General features: G+C 40.0%; 1 pseudogene; it reads right to left on the bottom strand.

Annotated features, from left to right (window-relative positions):
- LOC121192916 overlaps positions 1 to 13,679 on the bottom strand; it is a 54,585-nt pseudogene that overhangs the window by 36,724 nt on the left and 4,182 nt on the right.

The following is a 13,679-nucleotide window of genomic DNA, read 5'->3' as shown; positions in this document are numbered from 1 at the left end:
TCCAGCCAAGGTTAGCTGTAGAACATACAGGCATATTACTGAGCTAAAGCTTGAGCTACTTTTGCTAACAAGACAGGGGATGTGTTGAAGTATATTGATGCACAAATATCAATATTATATATTACACATATTACTGATCATATTTTAAACATGAGCTCCTGAATTAGTCAGAGTGGAATCACAGTGTTCATTTTAGATAAAGGTGGCTCAGTGGTATTTGCTAGACATTAAAACTGGCAACTGGCAAAACCCACAGATTTTCAGAATACTAGCAGACTCTGCTCAGGGTTTTCTAACTCTGAAAAGTTACCACTGTGACAATTGCAAGGTAAATATTCTAATTATGCCCTTCATGCTCCAAAGTAATCCACCAGGCAGGATATCAGATGAGCTGGGGTCAGCTTTTTTATGTTATGTTAGTATGAATGAGGAGGTTGTGTTTTATCACACAGAGACCATCATTGGTCAGAGCTGCCTCTGCCTAATCTGAGTTCTATTTCAGCTTCTTATATTTTTTCATTAATTTAAAACTGAAGAACACTGACAACCGAGATCACTTGAAAAGTGAATACCATATGTCACTGTCACTGAAAGGTCTCTTTTTCCTCACTCATCATTCTTCTAAATGAATCCTCATAGCTGAAAGGTCGCTGGTAGAAGCAGTTAGCACTGTACAGCTAAAATAAAGCCAAATCAAAGTCTCAAGTGGCTTTAAAATATGAGTCAATAAAAGATATACTTTTATAACTTTACAAGCAGACTTTGTAACTTTATAAACTTTTTAAACAGTCTTTACATGTAGACTAATTCACACAAAGTTGCTAAAAACCTATTCCAAGACTAAGAGCATCGTATTACACATATATTTACATTTTATTATAGTGGGATTGACTCTTTTATCAGTAATCGCAGTAAACTCTAGATGCCACTAATTTCTCTATTACAAGCTCATTGTTCTTCAGACCACATTACTGCATTGTTATAATTATTGATGAGTACTGACCTGTCAAGCCCCACCAGCGCATGTATGTCTCCTGTAATTTGATCAATGGTGAAGATGGACCCAGCTCCTTCTCCTGACAGAGTGTACTTGACTGCATTGTCTCCATGGTCCATGTCTGTGTGGAGCTGCAGGAGGAAGAAAATACACGTATGGCTCCAACTGTAGCAGCAATCCATCACAATAAAACACCATTTATTGCCTAGGTCAATGTCATTAGTAATAATGTGGAAATTAACGTGGAAAACAGGACTCGTGTAGGTTACTAAAAGCTTTCATTAAAACACACACACACACACACACACACATGCAATTCACATGTTATAGTAATGGGGGACACATGATATATAAATATACACTTTTATATATAAACAAAGATTTAGGGGAATAAATACTGAAATACAAACAGATGTCAAAAGTAATCTAATAATTAAAACAACCATCTGAAATAAGTGCTACTGATTCAGATGAAGAATGTGAATATGTAAATTAATTATGGTAATTTTCAGCATTTGTTGTCTATAATAAATCTTTTGGAAACGTGGCAGGAGCTGAAAAGTAATTAGCACTAAGGAAACCACTCCAAAACACAGCGTCTCTAGAACAGAGAAGAGCCCAGTGATTACATATTGTGACTCATTTCATGTATTACCTTGGCACAGAACCATTTTAACTGTATATTTCCAAACAAACAGCTGAATAAGAGCTTCTTTAAACCGACTGTCTTGATCAGCTCCTGACTGATTCTTTCTGTCAAAGTAAAAGTAGCTTTGGTTACTGGAGACTGTCCTCCAGTGTAAGCAGCGTATTACAACCTATAGTTACTTTTCAACCTCTAGTGGCCATCAGAATCATGTTGGGAGCAATGGAGGGGGTCAGGTGATGCAGTATAAAGGGCGACAAAGCCTGCATTACAAGGAGATTAAGGTAGAAAGTCATCAGTGTTTGTTTTAACCATGACCGTTCCTGTGTGTTATGGAACCTGATTGTTCCATAAGCTAAACCTTGTGTTTTAATGATGACAAAGATCCAGTGTACCTGCTGCCACAGGCAGAATTCAGGAGACGCTCCTATGGGCCATATCAGAGCGAAGTATTTTTGTAAATACTTAAGTAAGAACCAGTGAGTAAAAATGTGTCCAAGCCCAAGCTGAAATAACACTGATGACACTGAACCTCATCAAGGTTATTTTCTCAAAACTCCCAAGACATTATACAACTACTTTCACAGGCGGAGCAGAGCTCCTCGTGGCTACTGAACTGACTCTGACATGTGAAAGTGGAGTGCCTCTTTAAGCCTGCTGGGTGCTGGGCTTCGATGTAAGTTGAGTGAATTTGCCCAACAGCATTACTGCTGTAGAAACACACAACGTTCAGCACGCAGGCCGCTGTACTTCAGTTTTTAGGAGTGATTAGATAAACAAACATGTAGAGTCCTACAAACTCTACATGTCCACAGTCTAGCAGCATAATAAACACATGCTCTGTCTTACAGAGACCCTACCTCATCAATATGTGGTCTTATTATAATAATAATAACTTCATTACATGCTAGACATCATAATAAATCAGTGTACTCTTCTCCAGTATGCCTAACTGGGAACTGAATCCTCAAAAATCATCAGCAGAGCAGCACTCTAATTACATGATTTATTAGTGCAACCATGCTCCAGCATGCAAATCGGCCAGTGCTTAATCAGTGTGAATGTTGTACTGCTGGTAATGTTTTTTTTTTTTACACTGATTTCAGATTCTATGAGTTGATTTGATGTAGAAATGAAAAGAAAACCACAAGTATTAAGTAGTATGCATGGCAAACATTCAAGTTTTGTCCTGTCCACAACGAAGCAGCCGCTATGCCTTCAGTCCGCTGAATAACATCAACATATAATTACATTCAATTGCAATCACATTTGTTTTGTCCAGAGCAACTTCCAATAATCCCTTCACCGCCTAACTTCTTTCACTGCTCAAGTGGAAACTGGAGCAATGGTGGGTTTATTGTAGGTGATGAAAACCAACTTTGCCTCCTGAAGTGAAAACTTCAGCTGCACCCGCTGAGGCGAGGAGGTTTGTAAAAAAGAAGTTTGTACGGCGAGTTTGCAAGATTTCAACTTGAACTAACTGATGTTCAGTCATCAGGCGAATGTAAAACGCTGAAGGTCAGTCAGAGTGTCAAAATCTGAAAGGTTCTGGATCAAAGAGAAATTCTCGCAGACGAGCAGGTTTGTTCCTTCATATCTTAGATGATTATCAATGTATTATAACCAAAGAGGCCATGATTTTATATTTACACTAACATTTTACCCAGCTCCTACACAGCTACACACTGGACTAAGTAATACCATCTCAACTACACAATACAGTTTCTAGATTACACAACACAATATGTAGACTAAACAACAGGATTTTTTATACTGTGGAAGTAATTAATTATATACAGTAAACCTTTATATCCACAAAAGAACTTTATCTGAACACGTGAGTTTTTAAAGTGAGAAGATGCTCCCCAACAGTGTATTCATTATATTCCTCCAACAGGGGGCCAAACACTGTTGTGAAAGTTAACAACTAACTGACCAAGACCCAGTAGGCTCCAAATACTAATGTGAATGGACCTGAATACTGATGTAATTTAATGACTGATACAGTGGAGCTGAAATGTTGAAGTGAAAGTTAATAAGGACCAGAGGAAGACTAACGGCAGGTCCAACACACCATATAAGGAGCTGAACATTACACAGTCCTCTGTGTGAGGTCAGTGCACGGAAGAACTGCTGTGAAATCAAAGTGACACAGTCTAACATTAGCGCATAGCTTCTGAAATGTTAATGGTTCAATATACATTTGAAATGGGAAAGCATATGCCTGGGACACCGGGCAGTGAGGTCTGACAACACATGTGTTATGGATCAAACGGTTTTTACTGCAGCCAGGTCAGCGTCAGACATTTGCCAAGTGCAGGGAAAACAGGCGTTTCCAGATCAGGGCTGGGTTCTAGAGTCTTCAGTGCCGACCACTCTGCACAGACACAGCAGGATGATGGGTACAGGGATGTCCGCACAGGGTCACGTGTACGCCTTCGAATGACAAAATTTACGTCACTCGACCCTCGTGTACTCCTGGATGTGGAAAGCATAACGCTACCTTTAAAGGGATGTCCAGCACCTTAACAGATAACATAAAATGTCACGAACTGAAAACTATAGACTGTTGACTGAGCATTACTTTACATTTACATTCTGTGATGGATGTGATATATAGCTTGTCTTACAAACAGCTAAATATGTAAATATTTAAGACAGTTCATAGAAATGCCCGTAGCTTCTAAGATTGATCATTATTGGAAAACATGGCCAAGATCTTCTCTTTGACCTCTGCATCTTCCTTCAGCAGTCAAATGAAGCAGTGTTAGTAAGCCAGTTAGTGAGTTGCAGAGTTTGGTAATTGCAAGGAGGACTATCCTTTCACCAACACTGCTACTGTCTCAGACATGAAATCAGTGTGCTCTATATCTATATCCCTGCAGCACACAGGTGAGCGGTGGTGATCTGGTTCAAAAACACCTATGCAGCTGAGGGCAGGCTTTTCAAGCTCAACCTCTGAGTCAAAACGGATGAGTAAGAGGTGTTTAGAAGCTCAGAACTATCGAAAGATTGAACCTTTACAATTCACTGGAAACACTCTGAGACAGGATTTTTCAACTGTGGAAAGCTATCAAAGTCAGTAGGAATACTGTGCATCAGCTGATGAGGATCATCTGAAACAGTCAAAAGCTCCAGAATAAACACCTTTTGGACCTTGAGCTGAGACAGTTCTCTCAACCTTCCAAGATAGAGGATGAACAGTAAAGCTGAGCGCCGATGATGACACATCTCAGCCTGAGCCTGGAGACTACAAATCTATCACAAAATGTCTGCATTACAGACTTTCTGTAGGTTTGGAGTTTGAAAGATTTCATTGGCTGCATTATGGGAAATGTAGAATCCAGCAAGACCCACATCAGGGACTAAAAAACAGCATAAGCTGCTTCTTTTTTAAAAAAAAAATCTGTTTTATTAGTCTACCAGCTTCATGAAAGTGCGATGCCAAATCAGTATACACAAAATTCACAGAGGAGATTTTCTTATAAAAAGGGAAAAAAACAAGACATTACACTGAATATAATGATGTTCCTCTCAATGAATGAAATGACTACATATAATATGAAAGATGAAAAGTTCTGTTCATAAAGTCACTGAGAATTATTACCATACTTTGGTACGTTGGTTGATGACAGCAATAAGCAGTCATCAACTAAATTTACTTTGGTAGCAAAGACCTGATAAATGCACTGCACACTATCTGCACAGCAAAAAAAAAAAAAAAAAATTAAAATAAGCCAACAGACAGCAACTAGCTTGAGAGGATATTTAGCATCTGAAAAGCTAGGCCTTTTTTCCTCAGGAGCTGGTGGAGACCAAACTATAGGTGAAAGGAGGGTGGATATTGGACTTACATTCATCAGGAGGACACATAAAACTCTAACTGAATGCCATTAATGCTGTGTGATTGCTAACATGTTTCCTATCAGCTTGATAAACATGCAGACAAACCCAGCACTGCTTCCAGTATTTGACCCTGAGTGCAATGCATCGTGGTATTAATAAATCATACTATCAACTCTACACATCAGATAGCAGCTCTGATGCTAAACTAATCATGATTCCGTCAAACATCATCCTTACACCACCTTACATCACTTTATCCTCCGCTTTAATCACTCTGTTATAGCAGTCTATTCTTCATTTCAGACATAATAAAGGATGACACCACTGATCAAGAGGCTAATATGGAATGGTTTCATAGTTTAGTTCTGATTTTCAAGTATTTAATTGAATAAATGGAGTAAAGAAATCAATATGTTTACAAATGTGTCAATTACCCCTGATTGATGAATTCTATCCTGACATCTGATTGGGTATAATAGTATAGGATGAGGATGATAATCAGTACAGGATGAGAATCAGTGCAGGACCACTTCAAACTGAAATCACATTTATTTGACTTTAAACAGCTACATGTTTCTCCCTCTCACAAACTGGACTGTAAAGAGTCGTGCCTGCTCCTGATGAATCCTGATGACTTCACAATGTGCTCCAGAGTGGTCATGTTGTTTAGCAGTCATGCCTTACAGTGACAGATGGAAGTGTCAAAGCAAAGGTCAGGCAGACATATGTAATAAGGGCCACGAGGTGATATGTCTCTGCCCCAAAAGGCCACAAGAGATGCGCACACACACACACACACATCTGGCTGACAGACAAACAAACAAACATGCAAGTTCTGCATACAGACTGCAGCAAACCAACCCACTCTGCAGTGTAATGAAGAGAATATTTAATATGAAGATAGCGAACGGAAGACATGCTATGAATTTTCACAAGTTGGTATCATTTTCCAATGCATTTCTGTTTTATGCTGTATGTTTACACAGGTTGTCCAGTATGCATCATTTTAAATAAAAGAGGGATAAAAAAATAAAGTGAGAGATGAGGAAAGGATCAGCATGCATGCTAACATCAATCAAAACACAGCAGGCTTTAGGGCATTTTCATATTGGCTACAAATTGCTTTGAACCATGTCTGAGTACAGTTGGTCGCCCTCTCCACTCCCCTCCGCCGCTCAGCTTTCACATTAGTAATGTTGTTCTGTGCCTGAGTACACTTGCGTATCTACACACTCCGATACAGTGGGGGGTGATTTGTGGTCCAAATAAGAAGAAGAGCACACCTGTGCCATCAACTTCGTTTTGTAGTTTGGTCGGTTTTGTCAAGTGACAGTTTCAATAAAGCTTAATTAAACAAGACGACCACGTTCTCAACAAGGCTGACAAAAAGGTTACTTTGTGCAACTCTGTTCTGAAAGAAAAAGGATTGCGCATAATCTGTAGATCAATTTGGAAAAAAGTCTCGTCCAAATGAATACATGTAAGTGTAAATGAACACTTAGTTGCCAATCTGTTAAGTACACCTAGCCAAAATCAATGCAGTCTTACACAAAAGCCCTGCATTAAATCCTCACATCATGAAGGTTATAGTGTTCAGTTTTTTGCTGAAATTGTTTTACAGAGGTGGCGATTCAACTGCATGATCATTTTTGAGACTGCAGTTTGTAGTACTGTTGTATTGCACTGCATTATACTAGCAGGTGTTTCTATTATTTTGTCGACCCAATTCATTTCAATAAGTGAAGGTAAATGTGGAGCCACAGATGGCTGGAAGATTCAGACAGTATGATTTGTCTGTTCTACAGTTTTGTACTCACAGCAGACATAGCCAAGACACATATAAGGCCAGCCAACAATCAACAGAGCGGAATAAACAGAAATGAGAGTGATAAAAACACCAGATTTCATACATCTTACCGAATGATATGTTTCTGCATAAGTATAAATATCACATACATAAATATCACATACACAAGAAAGTCCAGGTCAGACCTAAGTTCTCACTTCCTTAAACTGCAATCAGCTGATGGATTGGGTAAATTTAACAGTAGTTTATCTTTTGAATTCATGCTAAAAGAACATGTCTACTCTCACGCACTTCTGTAGTTGGTCTGACTTTCTTTCACACCATACACCACTTGGAAGTGGGCTGAGGCATTTGTTTTCAAGCAGCCTTGGTCTGGTTGCTCGGCCCACAGGTCAACCGACAGCTTCCAAATCAGTCTAATCAAATCAAAACAAATGGTCAAATACAGCAGAGTTTGTTTGAACCCCAACAAACAGTCTAGGTGTGAAATCATAGAGGGTGGAGGAGGATAAATCAAACACAACAGATTAGCCCTGACTTTCTGCCATATTGGTACACTAAAGGCATCGGAAGGCAACCTATCGATTTCTCACTCTGGCTTGAATCAATGGATGAGTTGGTAAATTTGATGTGATTTCCTTTGGTTTGGTTTGGTTTCACAGAAAAAAAAAAAATCAAGCGAACCAAAATGCATCTTTAAAAGCACCTGCTTCAAAATGTATCACCTCATGAAATGGATGTTATCAGCTGCTATTAGAAGCATAGACGTGGGTTAGGAGGGCTCTACTCCATTGCTCAGTCAGCTCACTGGCCATTATCATGTGCTGGACCTTTGTCGCTATGGTTACAATGACAAACAAAGAACCCACCAGATTTAGAGAAGGTAAATACTCATGGTTCGGGTTAAAGGTGGGGTTAGTGTCTTCTGAAACATAATTACAGGGAATGATGTCAGCTGCTGACGGCCATTTAACGGGGTGATAACATTCAAAACAGGTGCTTAAAAACCCACATGACAAGCCCCATCACTCTACTCACTGGTTAAATGTGTCTGCGGTGGCAGTGAGAAACTAAACACAGGATGAGAGTGCTGAAAAAAGTGCAGGTCAGACCTCACTTCATTCTCTGGCTGGCCACTAATAACTCATGATTTTGTTCATTTTGTATCCCAGCATGCAGAGCACCCCCTGGCTGCAGGAGCTTTTATCTTGTAGTTTGCTCAGGCTGAGATAAGATCACATTCCCACCTGAAATGCATCGCTCCTGACCACTTTGTTTAATCGCTTTAAACAAATCAAGTAGGAACATGAATATGAGGCCTGATCAAACTGGCTGTGGGTTGATGCCTTTTTAGTTTTCTTTTTAAAATCATACCATCTAAAACCTTTGGTCACTTTGAATAGCCCTGTATTCAGTATAGCTTAGGTTTAACCAATAAGACTTGGCAATCTGAAAACATCCGTCTGAACAGGCTTATTGATCGGTGACGCCCAGCAACGAAAAAACACAGTAACATTTGCTTTAAACCTTTCGAAGAAGTGCAGAACTAAGGCCTTATCTTGTCACCAACAGTGACTTAAGAAATCTGCACACTAGCAAAAGAACACAGTGTATGCACACTTGAAAACACACACACACACACACACACACACACACACACAGAGTTCTGCTGGGCTTGCACTCTGGAAAATACAAGCGTATTTGTCACAGATGACCAGTGAAGAGAGAAATCCAGGGAGCTTCCACCTCAACCTATACCCAGGATATGTATTCATCTGGGTGTCAGCGTGTGTGTGAGGATGGCACATGACTTTTCCGCAGTGTGTATCCTGTCACGGTGGAGTGAATCTGTTCTGCCCAGAGTAAAGCAACCTTTCCTGCAGAGGTGTTTATGTAGCGGAAGAACAACTCTGTGAGTTTTACATTTTACTCCACACCCTTCCTCACTCCTTCGCCACACTCCATTCTTCATTCTTCTCACTTCTGTCCTGAGAGATTTCACCTGCCCGTAATTCAAAACAGTAAAAGAAAGGCTACGCTAACTCAGATAACCACTCCTTACAACTGTGGTGGACAGAAAAAAACAACTCAGAATGAACAACACATTGAACCTTAATTGAATCCCATGACATAACCCAAACCAAAAAGTACGGCGTGGGTCTCCAAAGCCTGATTTATCTCATTCCTCTGTACCACAGAGCTCCAGTGTTGTCAACAGACTATTAAAAACACATCAGTGGGCCACACTGGGTGACATACTGGTGACAAAGTATTGAGAGACAAACAACAAGTTGTTGGTTTTGCTCTTTTTACAAGATTTGTTGACAAGCACAAAAAAATATAATACTGCCAGCTTTATCCTTTAAGTTTGCGATTTTCAAGCCGAACACAAATGAGCGGAAAGCAGTGGCAGTCTGAAATGCTACGTATGTAACCCAAACTGATTAAACCATTTACATGGAGCTGTGGTGTGCCTGGTTACCATTCAGCCAGTGCTTCCTTCCTGAGTAACCGATAATCCTACCAGCAGACGGACAGGAGACAAACAGCCAATCAGTAACAATCTACTCCAGTTTTCTGATTGGCTACAACTGTGGCACGTTATCACACACTGACGAAATGTGAGACAGAGATCCTCATTGTGAACTTCTGTTTATAATAGCAAACATCAAACAGGGTCAAACCTATAAACAGGTATTCAATAGCTGACCTTAGCTAAAGTGACACGACTGGTGCAACAGGTAGCAGTTGCCATGACAACTGAAAGAATCTAACACTTGGGAAGTTTATCTAGTATTCATTTAAATTGTCCAGCACTTTTTGCTCAAACATGTAAAGGAAGAAAACTTAGGGCCGGCAGTGCAGAGAAGGTTGTCCAAAAAATAGAGAAAGGTTTTGCTGACTGATGCCCCAAAGGTAACTGATTTATTTAAACAGTCTGCAGCTGATGGTGATGATGATGATAAAGATGCACAGCTTCCTGACAATTTTCTGTAGGTTTTCCTCAGTATTAGAAAGTCAGTATCCGCATGCTTACGTTTGTGGAATAAAACAGTGGCACAGTCCAAATGTTATTTCTGAATTTTGTGAATATAAAATCAGGAAATGTCACACAGTGTGGGTAAACAAGCAGATTGTGTGTTTTACTGCTGAACAATTTCTTTTTCTGTCTTCAGAAAATGGGAATGTATGGGTCTGACAAATGTGAAAACAATGTTTGCGTGTGGGTGTGTTTATTTGTGACCGAAACCAGGGCAACCAAATGGACAGCAGGAGTCCATCATCCATGATGAGGAACCAACCGGCTACCTGAGCCACATGTCAGAGAGATCGGTGACAGGTATCTTTTCTCTCCTGTTGTGTTCTCACCATTCATGGAGGGATCTGATAATGAAAGCAGGCTATTAAGTGTAGTTTTGAATTCTTCAATTCTTATTATTTTTAATTCTTATTATCAATTCTTTATTATTTTTGTAATTAATGACTCATTGCACTGCTTTTCGTTTGCAAAAACATGACTTTTGCCCTGCATGATAACATTTTTTCTACAAAATATAATTTAGACGTTTGCAAAGAATCTCCTGTGCGCAAAATATCCCATCATGCACTTTGGAATTAGGTTTAAATATAACAACCAAGGTGAACATTAGTTCACCTTGGTTCCCCTTTCTCTTAATATGTCTTTAAAAGATGGGAGGTCAGAAACTTAGCCACAACAGCCCCTCGACCTTTAGATAACGTCTTTATCCACTGTTTCAGCCCAGCATGTGGCCTCACAATCTGTGCTTGATGCAGTTCATGGTGTTGCTGGGAATTATGGTGTTTTCAGGACAAGTAGTGCAGCAGAGGCCTCAATAAGAGATGTTCCTTTATTTGTGTGGCCTGTATGCCTGTTAGAGGTAAATGGTATCTGATGAGACATGCTTGTGTTTGGCTGAACCTACTTTGATCCTAGCAGGACTCCTGCTCTGCCTCAAGCCTCTAAAGTCGCCTGCCTGCACAGATCCAACCAGAGGTTTTAGCACTCAAAGCTCTGACTGAGACTCCAAGTGTCATAAGGTCGTCTGATTCCTTCTGCCCCCCTCCTTCTAAACAGCCCTGCCTCCTCCTGTGATAATAAAGCTGTGACCCTGCTATTAGCACCAACAGCAGATTAATCAGGAGCCCCTGGGCACAAGTCCTCTCTGGCTGGGCATAAGTAGAGCCTGGCTTATTCAGGCTGATTGCCTCTTCAACTCTTGCACGTGTTCTCCCCACTGTCTATAGTTGGACCAACAAAGGACTACAAAGCTCAGAGAAGTTTGCCTGTAAGAGTACTCTCTCTCCATTCCCGTCTACCACACATGTATCCTTAAGCAAACCAGTCAGTTGTGCAAAAGTCATGCACACTCATCAGCCTGAAGATCCCATATTTGCATTTCTTGGTTTGTGTGTTGGTAGTGATCCCAGTTTATGGTTCTAGTTCACCTGAGAAGTTAACCTAGGGGCCCGAGACCAAATGCCACTTACTACAATATGTGAGGATATATTTTCATGTGTTTGAGTGTTGTGTACAGTGTGTGACGTGTTGCAGACTGCAAAGGTACACAGAGCTGCCTGTGCTTCATTTTTTGGGTCTGCATTTACTCTTGTCCAATCACAACAAGTGCAATGACAAGCTGTCTGTCAGTCCATGACACACAAACATCGTATCACTAATGCAACAGCAAAATGGCTCTAAATGTTATAGGTAAAAAAAAACAACAACAAAATAATAATAATAATAATCAAGAACAGAGAACAAAGAACACAGTCCAGCACCGTACCCTTCAGACCTTTGCTGATTGTGAGAGCACTGCAGAAAGTGACCTGTTGCTGAGTGGTCACATTGGATCACAGACAGCCTAAGTGGTTTTTTCTAATTAGTCTGTCTCTCAATTAGTCCCAGCCTTCTGCTGCACTTCCACTTAAGTATGACCATATGCCCTGAAAACGTCCTTTTCTTCATTTTTTGAAGAGCTAACAGCTGAAAACGGCTTCTCTGTCAACAATATTATTCAGAAACCATTTCATGATAAAAGATATCGTCGTTCATTTTCCTAATGAGAAAGCAGAATCCTTCTGAAGAGATCACTGCACTAACAACACACAACATCAGCAGGACTAAGCTGGCAGAAGGACAAAGACATCAAATCTTTGAGGCTCTGAACACTCAGACCTTTATCAGGGCAAATGCTTGACAGAAGGAAACCGTAGAGCTAATAATGACATCAAATAAGAACACGTGTGTTTAATCATGCAAACACGCATGGGAAATGCTGTTCACAGTTGTAGTTGCCAGGGTCCAAATATGTTGGCAGCTCCACAGATGCAACATACATAAGGATGGAAATGTTGATCAGTCAGTCCAGACTTTGAAAGATTCATGTACTGCTATTCTTTGTGTTTAGTACAGTGCTCACAATTGTCATAACCTCCGAGATTCCCTTTTGTCATACATCTGCCATGATGACTGAATGCATTATCATTCTAGTAGCTTAAATAAAAGAATAAGAACAAGACTAGACTGGTTTGTAGTTGTATTTACGCCTCTCTAGTGTCCACACTCTCCTGTTGTAACCTCAGCGATAGCACCAAGAAAACCATGATATTATTTGACCTTTTTAACATGGAGTCAAACTCACACCTTAACCAGGACCTTACACTAATCCTGGCAAAGGAGATGTCAGGCAAAAATGATCCTGTTAACTCCAAATCCGGCTAATGAGCTTCTTTCAGTACAGTTACAGGTTTCATTTCTTAATCTTGGTTTAAGTTATCGTGTGAAGTCATTTTCTTTTCTTTCTTGTCTTTTTTTTCACTGCAGGGGCAGTTAAAAAATATATATATATATATAAAAAGAAAGAGACTGTCCCAAATTCAGCATGACAATGAGCCCAGACACAGCCAGAGTCATAAAGAACTATCTCCAGACACAAGACAAGTCCTGCAGCAGATGGCCTGGTCCCCACAGAGCCCTGATCTCAACATCATCACGTCAGTCTGAGATTACATGAACAGACAGAAGCAATTTACAGAAGAACTGTGGCAGGTTATCCAAGATGCTGGAACTACCACCGGCCAAGTATCTTGAAAATGTGTGTGCAAGTGTACCTGAGAGAACTGGTCACAGCATATACTGATTTAAGTCCTTCCTGTTTATTGCACTTATGATAAAAAAAATATTTAATGCCTTCTTTTTAAAAACATCCTCACTTTGCTTTTAGTGCCTAAGTGAAAAGTACCAATATTCAGAACGAAGTGGAAGAGCCTATTTATGTGTACTGATTTTATTTGACTGTGTAGCATGTGTAGGATTTTAAATTGGGATAATTACACTAAATTGACAGAATGATTTATCCAAC

This window comes from Toxotes jaculatrix, chromosome 14, assembly GCF_017976425.1.
Source record: "Toxotes jaculatrix isolate fToxJac2 chromosome 14, fToxJac2.pri, whole genome shotgun sequence".
Classification (NCBI taxonomy): domain Eukaryota; kingdom Metazoa; phylum Chordata; class Actinopteri; family Toxotidae; genus Toxotes; species Toxotes jaculatrix.
The sequence above is the reverse complement of the archived record's forward strand: the minus strand, read 5'-3'. Positions and strand labels throughout refer to the sequence as shown.